Source organism: Hippopotamus amphibius, chromosome 4 (genome assembly GCF_030028045.1).
Source record: "Hippopotamus amphibius kiboko isolate mHipAmp2 chromosome 4, mHipAmp2.hap2, whole genome shotgun sequence".
In the NCBI taxonomy this organism is placed as follows: domain Eukaryota; kingdom Metazoa; phylum Chordata; class Mammalia; order Artiodactyla; family Hippopotamidae; genus Hippopotamus; species Hippopotamus amphibius.
The window spans coordinates 106,917,184-106,939,769 of NC_080189.1; the positions used below are offsets into that span (position 1 = coordinate 106,917,184).

General features: G+C 39.4%; 1 pseudogene; it reads right to left on the bottom strand.

Annotated features, from left to right (window-relative positions):
* Nucleotides 1–20,865, bottom strand: part of LOC130851920 (cyclin-Y-like protein 1) — a 39,745-nt pseudogene extending 18,880 nt beyond the window's left edge.
* Nucleotides 20,866–22,586: the final 1,721 nt, after the last annotated feature.

Below are 22,586 nucleotides of genomic sequence, written 5' to 3' on the forward strand. Positions count from 1 at the left end.
AACATAGGAGCACCTCAAAACATAAGGCAAATGATAACAGCCATAAAAGGGGACATCGACAGTAACACAATAATAGTAGGAGACTTTAACACCCCACTTACAACAACAGACAGATCATCCAAACAGAAAATAAATAAGGACACACAAGCTTTAAATCACACATTAGACCATCTCGACTTAATTGATATTTATAAGACCTTCCATCCAAAAACTACAGAATACAATTTCTTCTCAAGTGCACATGGAACATTCTTCAGGATAGAGCACATCTTGGGTCACAAATCAAGCCTTGGTAAATTGAAGAAAATTGAAATCATATCAAGCATCTTCTCTGACCACAATGCCATGAGACTACATATCAATTACCTGAAAAGAATTGTAAAAAATCAAACACATGGAGGCTAAACAATATGCTATTAAACAACCAATAAATCACTAAAGAAATCAAAGAGGAAACAAAAAAATATTTAGAAACAAATGACAATGAAAACCCAACAACCCAAAACCTATGGGATGCAGCAAAAGCCATTCTAAGAGGGAAGTTTATAGCAATACAGTCCTACCTCAGGAAACAAGAAAAATATCAAATAAACAATCTAACCTGACACCTAAAAGAATTATAGAAAGAACAAAAAAACCCTAAAGTGAGCAGAAGGAAAGAAATCATAAAGATCAGATCAGAAATAAATGAAAAAGAAATGAAGGAAACAATAGCAAAGATCGATAAAACTAAAAGCTGGTTCTTTGAGAAGATAAACAAAATTGATGAACCATTAGCCAGTCTCATCAGGAAAAGAGGGAGAAGACGCAAATCAACAGAATTAGAAATGAAAAAGGAGAAGTAACAACTGACTGCATAGAAATACAAGAGATCATGAGAGACTACTACAAGCAACTATATGCCAATACATTGGATAACCTGGAAGAAATGGATACATTCTTAGAAAAGTACAATCTTCCAAAACTGAACCAGGAAGAAATAGAACATATGAACAGACCAATCACAAGTATGGAAATTGAGACTGTGATTAAAAATCTCCCAACAAACAAAAGTCCAGGACCAGATGGCTTCACGGGCGAATTCTATCAAACATTTAGAGAAGAGCTAACACCCATCCTTCTCAAACTATTCCAAATTACAGCAGAAGGAGGAACACTCCCAAACTCATTCTACGAGGCCACCATCACCCTGAAACCAAAATCAGGCAAAGATGTCACAAAAAAAGAAAATTACAGGCCAATATCACTGATGAATATAGATGCAAAAATCCTCAACAAAATACTAGCTAACAGAATCCAACAGCACATTAAAAAGATCATACACCATGATCAAGTGGGGTTTATCCCTGGAATGCAAGGATTCTTCAATATATGCAAATTATCAATGTGATACACCATATTAACAAATTGAAAGAAAAAAACCATATGATAATCTCAATAGACGCAGAAAAAGCTTTTAACAAAATTCAACATCCATTTATGATAAAAACTCCCCAGAAAATGGGCATAGAAGGAAATTACCTCAACATAATAAAAGCCATATATGAGAAACCAACAGCCAACATTGTCCTAAATGGTGATAAACTGAAAGAATTCCCTCTAAGGACAGGAACAAGACAGGGATGTCCACTCTCACCATTATTATTCAACATAGTTTTGGAAGTTTTAGCCACAGCAACCAGGGAAGAAAATGAAATAAAAGGAATCCAAATTGGAAAAGAAGTAAAATTGTCACTCTTCACAGATGATATAATATTATACATAGAAAACCCCAAAGACTCTACCAGAAAACTGCTAGCACTAATTGATGAATTTAGTAAAGTAGTAGGATACAAAATTAATGCACAGAAATCTCTTTCATTCCTATACACTAACAATGAAAGAAAAGAAAGAGAAATTAAGGAAACTCTTCCATTTACCATTGCAACAAAAAGAATAAAATACCTAGGAATAAACCTGCCTAAGGAGGCAAAAGACCTGTATGCAGAAAACTATAAGACACTGATGAAAGAAATCAAAGACGATACAAACAGATGGAGGGACATACCACGTTCTTGGATTGGAAGAATCAATATTGTGAAAATGACTATCTTACTCAAAGCAATTTTACAGATTCAATGCAATCCCGATCAAATTACCAACGGCATTTTTCACAGAACCAGAACAAGAAATCTTACGATTTGTATGGAAATGCAAAAGACCCCGAATAGCCTAAGCAATCTTGAGAAGTGAAGACGGAGTTGGTGGAATTAGGCTTCCTGACTTCAAATTATACTATAAGGCCATAGTGATCAAGACAATATGGTACTGGCACAAAAATAGAAAGGAAGATCAATGGAATAGAATAGAGAACTCGGAGATAAACCCAAGCACATATGGGCAGCTTATCTTTGACAAAGGAGGCAAGAATATACAATGGAAAAAAGACAGCCTCTTCAATAAGTAGTGCTGGGAAAATTGGACAGCTACATGTAAAAGAATGAAATTAGAACACTTCCTAACACCATACACAAAAATAAACTCAAAATGGATTAAAGACCTAAATGTAAGGCCAGACAGCATAATACTCCTAGAGGAAAACATGGGCAGAACACTCTATGACATACATCAAAGCAAGATCCTTTTGGAACCATCTCCTAGAATCATGGAAATAAAATCAAGAATCAACAAATGGGACCCAATGAAACTTAAAAGCTTTTGCATAGTGAAGGAAACCATAAACAAGACAAGAAGACAACCCTCAGAATGGGAGAAAATACTTGCCAATGAAACAACAGACAAAGGATTAATCTCCAAAATATACAAGCAGCTCATGCAGCTTAATACCAAAAAAGCAAATAACCCAATCCACAAATGGGCAGAGACCTAAACAGACATTTCTCCAAAGAAGACATACAGATGGCCAACAAACACATGAAAAGATGCTCAACATCACTAATTATTAGAGAAATGCAGGTGAAAGTCACAATGAGGTATCACCTCACACCGGTCAGAATGGCCATCATCAAAAAATCTAGGGACAATAAATGTTGGAGAGGGTGTGGAGAAAAGGCAACTCTCCTGCACTGTTGGTGGGAATGTAAGCTGGTACAGCCACTATGGAAAACAGTTTGCAGGTTCCTTAAAAAAACTACAAATAGAACTACCATATGACCCAGTAATCCCACTACTGGGCATATACCCAGAGAAAACCATGATCCAAAAAGACACATGCACTCCAATGTTCATTGCAGCACTATTTACAATAGCCAGGACATGGAAACAACCTAAACGCCCATCAACAGATGAACGGATAAAGAAGATGTGGCACATATATGCAATGGAATATTACTCAGCTATAAAAAGGAATGAAACTGAACTATATGTAATGAGGTGGATAGACCTAGAGTCTGTCATACAGAGTGAAGTAAGCCAGAAAGAGAAAAACAAATACTGCATGCTAACACATACATATGGAATCTGAAGAAATGGTACTGATGAACCCAGTGACAGGCAAGAGTGGAGATACAGAAGTAGAGAATGGACTTGAGGACATGGGGCTGGGGTGAGGGGCAAAGGGGAAGCTGGGATGAGGTGAGAGAGTAGCATAGACATATTTACACTACCAGCTGTAAAATAGATAGCTAGTGGGAAGTTGGTGTATAACAAAAGGAGATCAACTTGATGATGGGAAATGCCTTGGAAGCCCGGGACGGGGAGGGTGGGGGGGAGTCACGGGAGGGAGGGGATATGGGGATATATGTGTAGATGCAGCTGATTCACTTTGGTGTACCTCAAAGACTGGTACAAGAGTGTAAAGCAAATATATTCCAATAAAGAGTTTGAAAAAAAAAACAAAAAAGAAATGCATCAAATAAAGATTTATACTTTTCCTGGGATTTCTTATTTGCTCTCTGGCTTTCCCTTCTATCATGCACTCTAAGATTAAAATGGAGACTGAAAATCCATATTTAGGTCCCTGAAATCAATATATAGTTGACACCAGTTTCTTAACCTGATCACTGAAAAGGACAATTCAAATGAATGAAATTGCGTATGGCTCGGGTGCTTTTAGCAATGAGGGGGTCTCTGTCACTCAGCCCTTGGCAACCTAGTTGTACTCACCATTTTATTGTGATTCTAAGATTAGGCTGGCTGACTGTGCTGTCATCTAGAAATATTGTTAAGCGTGAGCTATACTTTTTAGTAAGCTGCCTTGGAGATACCTGAAGGGGAAGGGAAGTAGAAGAAAATGTCACAGTAAGTTAAACCTATAAAAGTGTGTTTTTTCCTCAGTTAAAATGTCAAACGGTAAAGCATTAAGATTTTTCTTACACTCCATGAACTGTTTGAGTGTGATATCCTGTGAAGCTCTATGGGAAACCTCTATACTCTAACTTCCACAGATGAGATTTGAGAAATGGCTTATAAAATGCTTGCCCTTGATATAGTACCTACAATCCAACCTGGCAAGCACCTATTATAAATTACCTTTATAATAATGTAAAAAGTTTAGAATAAGATTTCAGTGTTTTTTCCTTAAGCAAAGAAATGCAGCTGAGATTTTCTATTTCTATTCATTTACTACAATAAAATGTAATGCTTTATTTAATATCAATGCAAGAGCATTTCACTGCAGTAAATGAACGCCAATAATGAGACAGTGTGACGAGACAAACGTTTTTGAATCAGAGGCTGGGCATGCCAGGGGTGCTCTATCTCTAACAAGCACGGGGCCGTAAGTCTCTCTGGGCCTCAATTTCCTTATCTGGAGGACAAAAAGGTACTGCTTTAAGATTCTCTCACATCCAAAAATCAGATAAAACAACTATGAGAGTTTTTCTCACTTCATGTTTAAGTAAGACTGCCACTACATTACTCAAGTGAGAACCTCAGAGAATACTTTCCATTCATTTCAAAATTTCATCAATTCTTTTCTACATATTTGACACTCCTCATGACACTTTCCTGGCTCACGCATTCTGCTCTCTGCCTGCAATGCCTTTTTTTCCCTCCTTGTCCCAGCAAGCTTGACCCCATCTACCTCCAGTGTGTATCTGCCAGCAGCCACACAACAAAACTTCTCCCATTCTGTACACTAAACACATCTAATTTACGAACTGTTACATGGGCTCAACTGCTTGCATGGTATCACCCTCATAAGTAAGCAAGCTGCTCCAGGTTAGGGAAGATTCTTCTCCTACCTGCAGCTGCTGAGCACAGAATGTGGGACAAATTAGGATTCAACAAGTGCTTGAGAAATTATTTAAGATCAATTACAACTGGAAGGGAAATCTTACTAAAGACACAAATTTGTGAGAATTTATCTGCAGTGGTATTGAATAGGTGACAAAGAACTTTTTGAGACCCTCCAGAGAACAAACTATCTTTAAAACACTTTAGAAGTATCCATTTATTTGTGAAGAGGCCAAGAATACAGCAATAGTCAAATACTAAAATAGCCTAAACTATGTCAGGACAATTCTCTTTTTTAAAATAAGGCCAGTAACCAAATCCCAGTCACTGTCAGCAGTTGAAAGTAATAGCAGCATTCTTTAATATCACAGAATACAAACAATTTTAATGCTTGGTTTTGTTTTTGGTTTCTGTTTGTTTACTAATTCAGATAACCCCTCCTTCCTCCTATTAATATAAAATAGTTTTCACCATGCTGTCTCGCTCTCCCATCAGTGTCCTCCACAAATACACGAAAGGTGAGGAAGGGAGAAAATCTAGTTGATGCTTTTTAAAATACAGAGCATTTAAATAAAAATTGCCAGCAGCCAATAATCAGAAATATACAAATGGTACATAAAACACCAGTTTGCTTGTTTCAGATGTTTTATGGCAAAGCCACTTATTCCTTATTAACAAAAAGTTCTAGATGGAACATATTTGAAAAGTATCACTATTTGGAGGACTAATTTATCCTTTAAACAAGAACTGTTTAAAACTCAAACTCTGATATGGTCCTTAAGCTATTTGGTTAATGTGTAATTTTAGAGCCTCAAAAAACAGATACAGCATGAAAAATAAAAATTCATTCATTCAAATACTTTTATTCTAAATGAAGCAGGTTATCTTTTAAGGTCATTGCTATTAGGGTATAATATGACATACACTCACATAGAGAAAGTCAATTCTGACCAAAAATCTGTATATGAGGAGAATAAAAATAGTTGGTAGAGCTTTGGGTGATAGTTACCCTGTTTTCCTCTATTAAAAATTTTTTTTTCTATTGTGGTCTTACAGCCCTATGGGGGCTCCTTTAACGTATCAGCAGCTTACAGTCTACTGGCTCGATCCTACCAAAGAAACACTTCCTCAGGCCTACTTCCAAAACTATTCAAATTTTTTAGCATCGAGTATTCACTAAAGGATGGCAGAATTAAAGCCTCTGAATAAAACCTGGATATATTACCTGCCAGCAGGTTACTTTCCTCTCATCTTGCTTGAAAATTTAAGATAACTGTCCTTTATGATTAAAGCCTTACCACTGCTGGCTCAAAACCTCAATAAACTACACGGACACACATAAGGATATAAAATTCAAATCAAAAAAAAAAATCAAAAAGTTTAATGTTCATAGGTATTATTTCAACTGGTTGCTGAAGAACAGTTATTTATCTTCATTCAGGACAGAATAGATGGATTTTTACAATCTTTACGAGGGGAAAGAGTTGCTTAGTAGACTTCAGGTTTAATGGCAAAGACTAAAAAACAATCCTACCTAGAAGGCTAGTGACAACCCCCAAAACTGCTGAAATCCTGCCCCCACCCAATGACTCTTCTCACTGTGCCTAACACCTCTGACTTCAACCCATTAAAAAAATAAAGCTAACGTTCACTTTTTTCCTCCCCCTTTTCACAAGTTTTGGACATGTTTATTAAGAATCAATGACTTTAACTTAAAAATTTGTAATACTTCATGCATAATATTCCATCTATGTTGCACATTAATGAACAATATGGTATGGTGAGTGGTATGAATTAAATTCTTAATAAAGGCCTTAGCAGAAAAGTATACTATTTTAATTAAGGTATAATCAAACATATTGTCTGAATTAATATCATTATATTGAATTAAAACTGTAAACTTAGAACCTATATTCAAAGTATAAATCTAAATGTGAGTGGACTGACCACAAATCTATTTCCTCTTCCCCTTCTTTCAGAGATATCATCTCATTAGAATTAAAGGCATTTTTTAAAAACGCTATAAAGGCTATCCATAAGACAGGATAAAGACAGCAGATGATTTTTAACATTTGAAAGGTGAAAAGGCTAGATAAAGCAGTGGTAACTGACATGGCAGGAGAGAGGAAGCACAACCTTGGTACCTACAGAGAATGACTAGGACAGGAACAAGAAAGTCAATTTGCCTTACAGAACCCAAAGTAGGCTCAGAATTCAGAGGCGTGGTCCCCAAAATCCTTACAGTGAAGCCCATCAGTTAACAAGTTCTCAAAGTGATGCTTCCAATTAGGTCTTAACAGACAGTCAGGGCCCACCACACGTTTGATACAAGACCCCAACAAGAGATCAAAACAGGGAGAAGGAATTGATGAGAGTGATAAAATTCAGAAGTAAGTGAAAACTTTAAAAAAAATCTTAAACATCCACAGAAAGACGAGAAATTGCATCAGTGAAAAAAAAAAGAATGACAGGATGTAAGAACTCTATAAAAATAAGGTAGACAAAACAATATATTCAATAGAAGGATTAGAGTATAGTCAAGGAAATCTCCAGTAAGTGGGACAAAAAGACAAAATGCAAAACAGAAGGGGAAAAAAATTAGTTAGAGATCTGTACAGGAATACTGCTCTAGGACTTCCAACATCTGAATAAGAGGAATCCAGGAAAAAAAAAACAAAACAAAACAGAAAATATCAAAGAAACACACAAAAAAGGTCTATACCAAACCATATTATGAAATTTCAAAATCCCAGGGAGAGAAGGTACTAAAAGGTTCCAGAGAAGGAAGGGATGGGGGAAAATGACTAAAATCGGTAATGTACAATGTATCATATGTTGACAGACTTAAGAGCAACACTGTCAATGAGAAAAAGAGAGGGAAATGTCTTCAGAACTGCAAAAATTAGTTTCAAGCTACAATTCTATAATTTATCAAATAGGAGTTTCAGAGAGGCTAGATCTCTATAAAATTTCTGCTCATGTGCCCTTTCCCCAGGAAAATGCGTCCAGTAAACAAGGGAGTATAACAAGACAGAGGGAAACATAGAATCTAGGACATACGGCACCCAACACAAGAGAGCAGTTATGTGAGATCCCAGATGACTTCTCACAGATATCCCAGGAAAACAGACACAGAGCCGGCCTAGGGGAAGACTAGTCTATATGGGAGTGGGAAGACAAAAGGTTGGGGAGGAGCGTCTCCAAGAAAAAAATGGAACAGATGTGGCTTAGCAGATGGAAAATACTTTTGATAGGCATGTGACAAATGTTACAACACTTGGGGAAAAAAAGAGCTGTTAGAAAACAGGCAAGTGAATATAGTCAGGAAATTAATTCCACAGAAAAAATGAAGAATGTGAAAGCAGGGAGACCGGCCAGGGAGCTGTATGAGATCACATTGGCTAGGAAAAGGGGGACTGGAGTATCCTGGAGGAAGTGCAGAAGTGCTCAAATGTCATTAATACTTAAGAAAAAGAATGGTGTACAAGGAGGAGGCACAGTCATAGAACTATATGGTTCAGCAATAAATAATATTTACAGTCTTAATAATGTAAACATTGATTCTGATTTCATAAAAACTGATACATGTTGAAGGAACAGAGGGAGGGAAATAAGGTCATGGTGGAGTGAGGAAGCTAAGCTTTCACCTGCTATGACAAGAAGTTAATGGACAGTGCTAAAAATCAATTTACCTATTACACGTTTATTACTTTGGTTAAAAAAATAAGATCAAAGGATTAAGGCAAAAGAATTTAAGGCATATCTCTATACCACAACCATATTACTGAAATTTAACTTGAATGTCAGAATCCTTAAAAAATGGACACTACTAAGTCAAAGACTTTCCTGAAAACATTTGTTAATTAGGAAAAGAGAGCTAAAAAATCTACAAAAAAGAGGTCCACGCTAACAGTACTGGATCCATCATATTTTTTAGGATTCATGGCAGACATAATTTTAATTCAAACCATTAATTTCTTAACTTTTCAACTGTTTACTTACATGGTTTAAATGGTTGCTCTTCCTCTTTTCTTGCACTAAGAATAAAAAAAATTAACTGATGAATTCTGATACAAATGCCACAGAAAAATAAAAGTAGTCACTATCTGATGGATTACCAATAACATAATGAGATAAAATTCCATTTTATTTTTTAAAATAATTTGCAACAGAATATATAATTTAAATCACCCAGCAAGATGAGTGCTATAAATAAAATCTAAAAACTTAGTTTTACTTTTTGACCTAATAGATATTCTGTATTAGGGACAAACGAAAGACTCTCCGTTTACAAAGGAAAAGAACAAAGCAAATTAGGCCAGGTGAGAAATTCAGCTAATGAAAAAATTTACCCTGCTGTACAGCTGAACTACCATTCAATAGTATATTCTAATTCTACATTTACACACAGCTTACTTTAATTATCAGCATCTAACAGATGACAACTCTAAGAACCAGTTGGCCAGGCACTCATCTCTAAATACACTAGTATCCCTGGAAGCATCCTGAATCACTTATTGGTAACCTACTCAAACACCTTACTGAAAAAATACGTGGGTCTTTACACAACTGGAAAGTAACCTATCTTAAATTTAAATTTTAAAATGAGTGTGCTAACCTAACTGAACATTATCTACAGCACACAAAACTGTTTTGCTCCAACAAAGGCCAGAAGAATAAAAGGTCGAAGAGGGTCTTAGGCCACACTCTTTCCCACACTACCCCCTTTAACTCAGGATGGGCATTACAGGCACAAATTCTTTAAGACTGAAGAGAGAGATGGGCATGGGGCAACTTTTCTTTTACTGTCTCCACAGTCTCTCTACATGTGAGCAGCTCATGGCTCTGGAAGAAACTGAGAAATATAGCAATCCTAACCAGAAATGATTGTCTCAAGACAAAGTACACACACTAGAAAAATGCCAAGTTGAAAACCCTAGGAGCTTCCAAGCTGGTGAACATGTGGTGCCCTCGGAGATGGCATGAAAGCTCTGCACCCTGTCCCTGTGCCTGGCCCTCTGCATCTCTTCCACCTGGCTGTTCCTGAGTTCTATCCTTTCATAAAAACCAGTGATCTAATGGGGAAAAAAAAACTCCATTTTTTATTGTGCTGCATCACTTCAAATATGGAAGTTTCACTTGTATTTCTGCTCTGGTAATCAACTGAAAAAGTTGGTCATGGATGGCTTTTTAGCAAATAAACTAGGATTTAACATAACATTAAGGAAGGCAAGCAGGAGTGCAAAAAATTCTACCATTCTGATTCTCCTCTTAAAACAAGCAGGACAGGACTTCCTAGGTGGCGCAGTGGTGGAGAGTCTGCCTGCCAATGCAGGGGACACGGGTTCGAGCCCTGCCCTGGGAGGATTCCACGTGCCATGGAGCAACTAGGCCCGTGCGCCACAGCTATTGAGCCTGTGCTCTGGAGCCCGTGAGCCACAACTGCTGAGCCCATGTGCCGCGGCTACTGAAGCCCACGCGCCTGGGGCCCGTGCTCCGCAACGGGAGAAGCCACTACAGTGGGGAGCCTGCGCACCACAACGAAGAGTGGCCCACCGCTCGCAACAACTGGAGAGAGCCCGTGTGCAGCAATGAAGACCCAACACAGCCAATAAATAAATTAAATAAATAAACAGATAAAAATAAATTTATAAAAAACAAACAAAAAAAAACCAAGCAGGACACAGGAAGTTTACATGAGTTTCACATGCTGAGGATAATCTTCTGTGAAACCCCATAAGGCATGTTGCTCTGATTACCCTGGCACAGCACTGCATTAAGATGAGAAAGTTTTGAATAGCTTAAAAGTTCTGAGTAGCATAAATCCAGATGTGAGATACGCTCATCTGGTTGAGCACTCTGTAAAACAGGGCCAAAATCACAAGACTCAATTCCCATGTATAACAACTGATTTTTTTGATTTGATCAAATGAAAACCTAACTCTGACCTAAACCCTATTATTCATCTTTAACACATGTGCTCTTTGGAGCAAGGGGGAAAGAACAAAGTATCATGGAGAAACAGACCACATCTAAATCATGTGGCCAGGTGACTATGTTGGTAAAGAAGTGGCAAAATGTATCAACAGATGGTTTAAGTGTTCTCACTAAAACAGTGACAACTAAAGGAAACTGAATCATCATATATTAAAATAAGATGAGTGAATACATGAAAAAAAATGAAACATTTAAACCATTGTAAGAGTTTTTCTAAATACTTCCCATAATACAAAACAAAAACAGTTTTCAATCTTTTTCTCAGGGGAAAAAAAGCATTGTCTTACCATCCGGAAAATTGTGCTTGCCCTTGGGTGGTCAGAAGGGTTTGATTCCAAAGCGAAGTCTGTATAGGAAGAGAAAAAGGTGTGATAATTTAGTTGAGTAGAAAAATACATGATTTTTAAAATAGCTACACACTGATTTCAATCACTTTTAATAGTCTTGAGAAGAGCTTTTAGTAATGACAAAAAGGCAATTTTAGTTAAAGGCAACAATATAAAAATTCTATAACAGCAAAATTGTAGAAACTCTCCATACAGGTGGGATAAAACCATGGCTATGACAAACTTTTCTTAACTTGCACCTAAATAATTGATGCTACTTTTAAATGAATCATATATGTGACTCCCCTCCTACTTATCAATTAAAAATTCAATCGCCCTCCTTTAAGCTGATATTACTAGCACATTCCAGGAACAGTCTCAAGAAGCAAGTTATGCTGTGGCCAACTATTGTCAGATACCAGCTCAATATATCAAATATGCCAAAAACTAGCGAGTTGCTTTTGGCAAATGTTCTTCAGACAATCAAATGGCTAATTCTAACACCATTCAACAAATGAACTCATTTAGTTGGCTGTGGTTTACGTAGGGGCTATTCATCATGGCAGACTGAAGAGGACTACATAAAAGTTCAATGTTCTAATCTACAGGAACACTTCCATGATAGTGATTTTTCACGTTGCCCTCTATTTCCAAAGCTAAACTCTCACTTCTTCATTCCATGCTGCATGATTAATTTGGGGCTTCAATAAGAGTACTTTCTGGAGCAGATCATAAGGATACTTGGAAAAAATTTTAGCCATACCTACGCAAAAAGGTGGGTCTGCCTGCAGTCCACCTTGCACCAAGGTGGGATAGTCTTCTACTTAGGCAGAAATACAAAACAAGCACAGGCCACCACATAGGATAGTAAGGTGTTTGTTTCAAACAAACAAATAAACAAATATAAAAGCCCTATGACACTTCCTCAGCAAAGTCCATCTCAAACCACTTAACCAATCTTTTAAGAAACTGAACCAAGATTCAGAGAAAAAGTAATGGTTAAGGCAATATTTCCCAAACCACATAATAATTGTTTTATTTTTTAAAGAGGGATTGGGTGGTCAAAGTGAAATACACTATATCCCTGACTCAGAGAATCAAAAGAAAACGCACTGATATATTAAAAACTAATCAGTCTAGTAGTGAATTCTGTCTAACCCCAGTATTTCACAAATTTATTTACCTAGAATCCCATTCTCCCCCAAAAAAGAATGGCACAAACAGTAGTTTGGGACTTCCCAGTTCAGCAGGAATCTGAGCCATCCATTTTAACGTTACTGCCAGCATTAGAAATTTACATAGCTAAACCAACTGCTTTGTTCTTCATGAAAATTCCTTTACTGAATTTGAAGTTTATTAAGCTGCTTTGGAGAAAATAATTCATTCAACATTTTTATGTAAAAGACCCATAAAATTATTTTAAAGGTTTTTCCCCTACATATTTGAAAACTGAGACAATGGGAAAATAAATTTCAGTTGTACACAAAGTGACAGGCAGAGACTTTCACAGCTGCCTCTAACCTAAGGCTTCTGAAAGGATTCATGACTAACCTACCTGTACCAAAAAGAAAGTAAATAGACTACACTTGAATCTAAAACATGAGCAGAAATGCTTGCAAAGTAGCCAAATTATTTTATCAGTGTCTATGGCATGGTAAAACTTAACAATTTTTAATGGTAATCCAGGAAAAGTAAGTGCCAGAATCAAACAGAAGCAAGTTTTAACAACACCACCACCCCCCGCCCCACCAAGATGTGCTACTATGGATCTAAATACAAAAATCAAGAAGGCTGGGATAAAAGAAATGACAACATGCAGAACAAAGCAAACTTAGCCCAAGTGACCAGAAAAAAGCTGGCACTCCCCCTAATCTATCCTAGGGGGTTCAAACATGGGCACATCACAGCTGGCGAATCACAGCTGTCCTGGAACTTCCCAAGAAAACAGACAAAGGCAGAGCTGTGCTCCAGGATCCTCAGCAAGTCTGGAGCTGCCAGACACTCCTCTTGCTATCATGAGGGGAAAGCCTTTTCAGGAGACATCAAGAGAGGAAAGCAGAACTGCCACAGGCTCTAAGGAGATCATTTTAACTCCTGGTCAAGCAATGCTTCACTTATTCTGTGAACTCTGGTTCTACAGGTCAATACTTTTTTAAAATTTTAAGCTGTTCTGAGATCGATTTTCTTTAACTTGCAATTGAAGGAGACCTGGTTCATCAGCAGTACAGATGATCACAATAAAGGTGGGGAAAGCTAAAAGTCACTTGCTCGTTCCTTTAACAAATATCATGAACAAAAATCTGAGCCAAAACGATGCTCTGTTTAAAACTTAACCCATAAATTCACAACCATTACTTTTAGCTGCTTTTCTTACACATTAAAAAAAAGCTCTAATTAGTGTACAATTTAGGTCTTCCTGTTCTAACAAGTGCTCTCCACCCCACGGTTGCATATTTACTGTATAACGTAAGCCATTAGACAGTAAACTCATACTTACAATATTTCTGCACTCTCATTAACTGTTTTCCCAAGAACCTAAGGAGACTATGATAAAGCCTACTACTCTTCACTATCACAGCGTAAGACTGCCAAAGTAGTAAGCAAAGCATTACCACCCACCATCCCACTCATCCCCGCCCCCCAACCACCACCACACACACCCACACAAATTTAGAGAGATTTCAGGAAATTACTGTGCATTTTATATGTGAATTCTTCCTAAAATTATTTCTTTAGACACCTCTAAGAATATTTTAATCCAGAAGAAATATTCCTGAGCTAATGATTAGGGGTTATGATTTAAATTGCATTTTAAGACCCATCACTCTTGTATTATCAATTTAAATTGCAACTTATTTGACAGCATGATAGGTCGATGTAGAAAAAGTATGATTTAAAAAAAATTAAACTCAGGTCTTAATGTAAACATTCCTCAGAGGAAACCTGTAAAACACCATTGACATTGAATACTGTTTCTCCTCCAATCTAAGATTCTATCCGTTTTAAGATCTATCTCAATTGCAGATATTAAAAATGTGAAAATATAGGCAACTTAAAACAAATGAAATGCATTACTGAAGGCTAAAAGTGTTAAAATTATGCTATCAAACTGTCAATAAATAATTTTTCCTTTATCAAAATATTAGAGGGAGAGGGAAGTGATCAAGAAATCATATTTCAGAAAAAGACTAATTTCAACATATTGATTTCAATATATTCCAATTAAACAGTTTCTGGGCCAACTGCTGGGCACCAGTCTACTTAAGGATTTACTGTGTTTACCAAACTGCCCTAGCATCCCTATACTGTACAGTGTATTAGTTTTATGGCTCATAATACAAACATTACAACTCTTACAATTACCATGTAAACTGATGATTTCATCCCTTTGAGTCCACAGTGTCCACCCCAGTCAGGGAGTTCCTGCCAGCCAGCCCTGAGCTGGGCTGCCTCACCAGAGGGCACACAACAGGCTCCTGCACCTGCCAGTCTTCTGCTCGCCCAAGCCTTGTTCCTGCTCTTCCAGCTTCTGACAATCCTGGCTTCCAAGCTTCCCAACTCTGGTTTCCAACTGCTTCTGTATCTGCCTCTACCTTGGTTCTCACTCTTGCCTCATTTTAATCCTCAATCAGTGTTTTAGTGATCATGACTGAGAGGTGACATATAGGTAAGTATATCTGGCTTTGTATATTTCCAAAGAGCATTTTACTGTTTCTTGGACTTTTAAGAACCTTTCTGGGTTGTAAGTTACCTTCATTTCACATTATGCAATGTAACTGTTTTAACTCTAAAGTTTTATTACTTTAATACACTAAAACAAACAAAAAAAGGGGGGTGAGAAAAAAGGCAGTATTCCAAAGAAGCTCACATAATGTCAACAAATAAATTCTGTTCCTCTATGCCGTACATTTGGAATTTACAGTCCTGATCTATCAAGACATTTTTATAACCTTGGACAACTCAATTTATACCTCAGAGAAGAATTCCTACACTCCCTAACTCAGGACGTGGTAAGAACATTTCAAATGAAATGCAAGAGCAATCCATATGCTACATAAAGCACAACACACAACAAAACAAAGCTCTCACAAATTAACTCAAAAGCAAAAAGCGAACATTTAGCATTCCACAGGAAAGTGTACATCCACTCATCATGCCCACCCAAATACCGTCTTAAGCAAATAGTGCTTTGGCTACCCGCTAAAGCAAAAGGGGATAACAGTCACACACCCAGCAGGAATCACTCCTAGGGTTTTTTTGTTCTTAAATAAGCAAATGCATATTATTTCTCCTGCTGCTGTCATGGAGATCACTGTATATTCTTTCCTTGCTTTTTTCATATAACATCTCCTGGAGATCAAGTCATAGCAGTAGAGCCCCTTAATGCTTCACTGTGTGGATGTGCCAGTTTATTTTACCAGTCCCTTGCGGGACATTTGAATTATCTCCAATATTTTGCTACTGAAGAAATGCAACCAAAGTTTGTGAATATGTGGTTTCATATTTGCGGGATATATCTTCATTATAAATTCCTTTAGTGGGATCTCTGGATTCAGTGAGATTGTGTCAACTTCCCCTTCATGAGGTTGAACCATTTCACACTTCCACTAGCCATACATGAATGTAACTTTCTTCAGTCTCACCAAAGAATGCAGTGCCAAGTTTTTAAATTTTCTCCCAACAGGAGAGAAACTATAGTAATTTTATTTTGCATTTCTCTTATGTGTGAGGATATGTTTAAAGGCCACATGTATTTCTTTCTCTGTGACTTGTTCCATTCACAGCATTGTTAACCTACTTTTAGATTCATTCAATTTCTTCAACTCGGCCTATTTTAGGCCTTTATTAGTATCAATTTTTTGTTCAAGCCACTGTTGGCTCTCTCACCTGAACAGGCAGTAGCACCAGCCTAACTGGTCTCCTTGCTTCCTTCCACTCTTGCCTGCATTACCATCTATCTTCACACAGACGCTGGTCTGATCTCCCTCCACCCTCCCCAACCTCCCTCCTTTTTTTTAGGAATTAACATCATTCCCCTGCATATAATCCTTCAATGGTTTCCCATTACAATTAGACTAAAATCCATCTTTTTTCCTCAAGGCCCACTAGGCATACAAGGTCTTAATCCCCCACATTCCTCCCACATTCTTTCACTTAGCTGCCATCACTCGTGTTTTTCAGTCTTTTGCGTGCACCAAGTGTATTCCCTTCTGAGGAGCTGCACAGAAGCCCCTTCTCCCGCATCCTCACATGGCTCCCTCCCTTAGGACTGCTCATACGTCACGTAAGGAGAGCAGCTGTCTTTAACCACCCCATGTAAAACTGCCCTCCTCCCCAGTCCATGACCCTCATTTTCTTTCTTCTCAGGGTCTCACTACCTGACATTATGCTTGTGTTGTCAGCCCCTAGGCACCGCTAGAAAGGAAGGACCTGAGTTAGAATACAGGTTTTGTCTTGTATAACCACTGTTTGCCCTGCCTCTGGAATGGTGCTGATATTCATCTGTTTCAGTGTACCCCAAACCACTGAAGTTTCCCAATTTTCCCACATCATCTAAGATTTCTTCTAATGCAAAATGTCTTCTGATGTGTCTGTCACCTAAGACCAGCATTAATTTTAGATCTCTTAGAGTAGTAGTTTAGTTACTCAGAATCAAAGACATGAGAGAGGTTACCAAGAACCACAAAAACCTAAAAGAGGAAATCTAATGTTTAGTGAAAAATCAATGGTAACTTTAATTTGGGAGAAGAACACTTAATGTTAAAATACTTTAACTACAAAATGACCCTATGAATTTAATTAAGTCATAAGACAATGTGTATCATCAGAATTCTATAGGGAAGTATCAATACAACGCATTGGTTTTTCTCTGTGTCCCCAGAATAAAGCATTATAATGGGATGATAAAAGATGCTCAACCATAAAGGGTGGATAAATGAATGATGCCCCAACCATTCGATGGCACAGGAAACAGCTGGTAAAAGGCAGGCAGTAGAGCTACTTGCAATTGCATGCAAATGCATCCTGGAGCTCTCTCTAGTTGTCAGCACACCTCTAGGAGCTTCACATCATTACTTTCCTTTATAACAAAAAGTTACAAAGTGGCACATAAAGAACAATCTCATTTTTGTAAAATAAGCACAATGTTATGTGTATATGCATACAAAAGGTTCAGGAAGAATCAACACCAAAATATTAATAAAAATTCTGGATATTCTAGTATAAGTGAATGACTTTCCTTATTCTCCAAATCTTTTACATCAAATGTTTATTAATACTGTCAACAAAAAAAGTAAAAAAAAAAGTGTTTAAAATAGCTACTGGAAAGAGGAAAGATCTGTTGCTTAGAGTTTTTTCCACATCATATTGCCAATTCCTTCCCTACCCATTCCTCTGGAGGATGGGAGGAAGGGGTCACTTGAGACAGCACCTTTCACCAGAAAACTAGCAAAGCTCCTAAGGTCAGAACATAAAGGCTCTATGAAAAGTTGATGAATAATAATAAATCAGATTATAAGACCGTAGCGTCTTATTTTCTATTACTGACACTACCATCAGTTATATTAGATACACTGTTAAAGACAAGGTAGTAAAAAAATTCTTTTGAGTCTATCTGAAATCTATACTAGGTTCTGAGGAGTTATTGCTTTGAAATGGCTTGAACAAATCATGTTCTTCTCAAATGTTTCTGAAAAACAAGACAAGAACATCATTTATGTATGATTCTGTCTTAAGTAACCAAGTAATTCTTCATTGCAGAAAAGCCAAAATGTTTTATATCGAAGTAGATATTTCTCAGTTTCCAGGAAAACTGATATAAAATTGTCTGAAATAAAGACATTAAGAGCAAACTTTCAATGTGCCTGTATTTTATATTTGGTGTTCTGACCTTGTTTCTATGGAAACAATAATAGGCAAATGCTGAAACTGAGGTTTCCCTTACCACTTTATTATGCCAAAAAAAGACAAATTGAAATGAAATGTTAACAATCATGTGAAACATAAAAAGGTAAATTCTGTGCTCACGAACTCTCCTTTTCCAGTTCCTGGTCTAGCACTCTTTCCATATCTTAGTCGTATGCTAAATGCTTAGTACCTTCCTTACCTGCCTGCTTACCAGCTTCTTCTAATGCCCCTCTGTCCAGGGCATTCTCGGCTTCCACTGGGGGTCACCAGAACAAACTCTTTAAAATATATCAACATGTTTACCTGACTAGTAAATTGAGGCTATTTCATGACTTCTACTTCTATTCATATCCATTGCAATGAACGTACAGACATAGAATGGAGAGGTAAATGTTGCTTCTGAGTTGTGTACAATAAACTTGAATGGAGATAATCAAAACTGGAGTAAGTTGAGATAGGTCTACCTTATGGATAAATTATAAAATATAAGGTGCACTCTAAACAGTTTTTTAAGCACCCCAAGAACTGAATTTGGTGTATCTATCACCTCCCAAGTCTGTCTCTTCTGTTGAGTAGCTGTGTTACACAGTCATTTCAGATCTCTAGGTCTTGGCTTCTTCATCGGCAACACAGGGAAAATATACACGGGCCTTATTTGTAGATGGAAGGGCCAAGTGAAATACATATGAAAATATGTTGTCAATCTTAAAATAATTAAATTTTGGCCTCTCATCCCATGCTAGTTTTTTAAAATCGCTTAGAGGCTTATCTTACAGTAACAAGCAGAGCCATTTTCACAAGTATTTACATGATTTGTGTTTAAAGCTACAATTAATTCACATAATTTGTTCATTATTTCACAATATCTGACTATTCTGAAAAGGGAGTACCTTCCACTTACAAAGCCACGTCCATCATATGGATGAATCCACAGGCTTAATTATTCTAACTTTTAAAGAAATTATGTAAAGACAACTAAAATTTAAATACAAAAGCTATGAGACATTTCCTTTATGAAATAACCTCTGGCATTTAAATGAAACAAATGGCCCAGTGGGGCTTTAACATCTTTATGATACAATGTTTTATACTTCAAAGAACACAGTCTATTAAAGAGCCACTGTGTTACCCAGAATTTTTTTTTTAACCTACAGCCACCCCTTTCCAAAATTCTGGAGGCAAAAATCAAACTTTTCCTCTCTTCTCTCTCTCCTCTCCTTCCTGACAACCCGCCCACCCCCCAAGCCATTTAGTCTTCAGAACTTTTACCTGCAACGTTCAAGTTGAATAGGATTCTATTGGGGTGGAGGTGGGGGTTGCCATGGAAACACTTTCCTGCAGGAAAAGGCATCTTAACTCCCAAACCTTTATATTACAGATTACAATCGAGTTTGTTTTCTCTCCTTTGAAACTTTTGACCAACTGTCTCAGGAACCACTCCACCCCTCCCTTAGAACAGGCAACCTGTCAATGAAGTCCGTTAATTCAGGCTGTGGGGCTGAAGACATATTTGTGTCAAAGTGGGAATTTTAAAGTAATCAGAACTCCCGCAGGGGTCTCCTTTGGGTAAAAAAAAAAACTATTCTCTGCAGTCGTGAAAGTAACATTTCACACTGTTCCCAGTTATTTTAAGCCCCCCCCCCCCCCCCCCCCACCATTTTCTTTCTTATGGAACTCAAGAAGGGCGGCAGACGGGAGGGTCTCAGGCCCTGCTGGGAAATGGGAATGGGGGAAAGAACTGGGCATTCGGGTAGCGAAGAGGGAAGGAGACTGGCCGGACGCGACGGGGAAAGAATAAGGGGTGGGGACGCCAGACAGAGCCAGCCCTTGTCCCCGGTGTCCAGCCCTGGGAGAGCCAACTCGGGGCACGAAGAAGCCCTGGGCGGCGGCTCCCTCCCGGGGGACCCTGCGAACGGCGGGAGCCAGAGGGAAGCCCGAGAGGCGACAGCGCCGGCCCCGCGAGGGGCAAGGCGCGTCCTCCGCTTCTTACCTTCGGGCATCTCCCGGTCACTGCTATGCTGCAGGTGGTGGCCTTCGCCGGCTCCGAAGTCCAACTCGGCGGGTTCCATGGCAGCTGGCGCCAGCGCTTCAGCCACCACCCCGGCCGCCGCCTCGTAGACCTCAGACTCATCGTCCGGCTCCGCCGACCCCTTGCGCTGGCCCAACTTGGGGCTGGCATTGGGGGACACGCAAGAGCTCAGCGCGTTCCCCATGGGGCACCTCCGCTCCTCGCCGCCGCCGCCGCCTCGGCTCATCCCACGACTCCGCCGCGCTCAGCAGCCGCCCCCTACCCCAACAATGGCGCGGCGGGCACCGGCAGCCGGTGCCGGGGCTGCGCCACGCATGTAGATGCGGCCTCGCCCGCCACTCGCCCGCCTGCCCCGGCGCCGGCCCCGGCCAGGGCTCGGGCCCCGGCCGCAACCCTGGAACCCCGCTGCCGCCTCCCCGGAGCCAACTAGTCTGTGAGGGCAGCGACCAGACCTGCTTATTTAAAAGGGGTGGGGACTGGACAAGCGCTGAGACGCGCAGCCACTGCCGGGAGAGAGCACAGCCCGAGCTCCTCCTCCTTCCACCGCCCCTTCCGGACTGAAAGCCTCTCGCCTCTCCTGCCCTTGGCAACCGGAATGCGTCCTTCCGTCACCTGGTTACGGCTGACCAATCACAGCTAGAGTTCGCTCCAAGCGCCCGCAGAGCGAAGGCAGGTGACTCATAATACCCCGTCCCCACCCCGCGGCTGCTCCGCCCTCTGAGCAGCACGCGGGACTCCAGTGTCCATTCATCGCGCGCTGCTCGGAGCTTTCTGGTCCTGCGGGAAGCGCTGCGGGGGTTTGTTAATGGAAGCTGTCCTGAGTCAGTGGGCTCTACAAAAAGCCCCGTTTGTAAACATGCCGGTTCCGTTAGCAACTCGGTTTCACCGGGTCTGACAGCTACCTCACTTGATGTATTGCTCCATGAACTTAGTTACACCCTAATTGTTGACTGTTTTTTGTAACTAAATGCTCCTCCGGTCTTGCCTTCCAAAGAGTGTTAGTTTCCGCCTGCAGTTTAACCATAGCAACCCCTGGGGCCCTGGTCCTACTCTCAATAAAGAGCTGTGGCTATGTCTTGAATGAGACTCCAGGACACGTCACCCCTCCACTTCCTCATCGGTAAATTAGGGGCCGAACTCCTCCTTCCCACCTCTGAAACACTGGGATTCAGCAGCTCGCTTTTTCTCTTGTTTCCCTCTTCCACGGCAGGAGTTTCCAGGTTTCCCTACTTTCGCCAACAGCAACGCATAAATCAGGATTTTCTCATGTTGACTTGAGAGTCACAAAGTGGACTTGATTTGATGAAGATGAAAACGATAGTTAACATTTGGCAAAAACTGTGCGCCCGACCCCGTTCCAAGTGGGGTGCTCGTTCAACCCTCGGGAACAAAATTCTCAGAAACCCTCATTGTACAGATTTTACAGAAACTAAGTCATGTTCCCACGGTCACAAGATTGCTCAGGGGTGTGGCCAGGATTTGATCCCTGATTGTGTGGATCCCTAAAGGCACCTTATTGTGATTATCAGAACATAAAAGAAGTCAAATGTGCTTGGAAGTGGCATTTTGTATCAGGATTTTCTCTTTTTAAGGAGAAACAATTTTTTGATGTGGATTTTAAAATACGTTCCCTTCATTCAACATAGATTAGTCCCTCCTACATGCCAGGCAGTGTGTGCCTGAAATAATTCTGCCTTCAATGAGCTCAGGCAGGTGAGAACAAAGGCTTAGAAAGTCCAGTTGTCTGAGGTCACAGTGCTGCAAAGTACTTGAACCTGAAATTCAAACTAGATCTGTCTAACCCCAAGTAGATGCTGGAGTAAAGAGCTTGAATTTTTTTCCCAGAAACATAAGAGGCATTGAATGTTGTGAAGTTACGGAGCCACTATCAGGTGGTTTGTGGTGAGGTCACTCTGGAAAATAAGGAGAATTGATGGACCCAACAAGACCCATTAAGAGACTTCATATTCATCTGAGACTGGAGCGAGAGTTCAAACTGAAGGCAGTGGCAGAGGTTGGAGTGGAGGGAAAGGATTTAAGGTCATTTGGGAGGTAGAATAGAAGTGCTTGGTGACTAGATATGGAATGAGAAGGGGAAAAGAGAGGCAAAAATGGCTGTTGGGGTTCTGACTTAGGGAACCAGGTAGAGCACA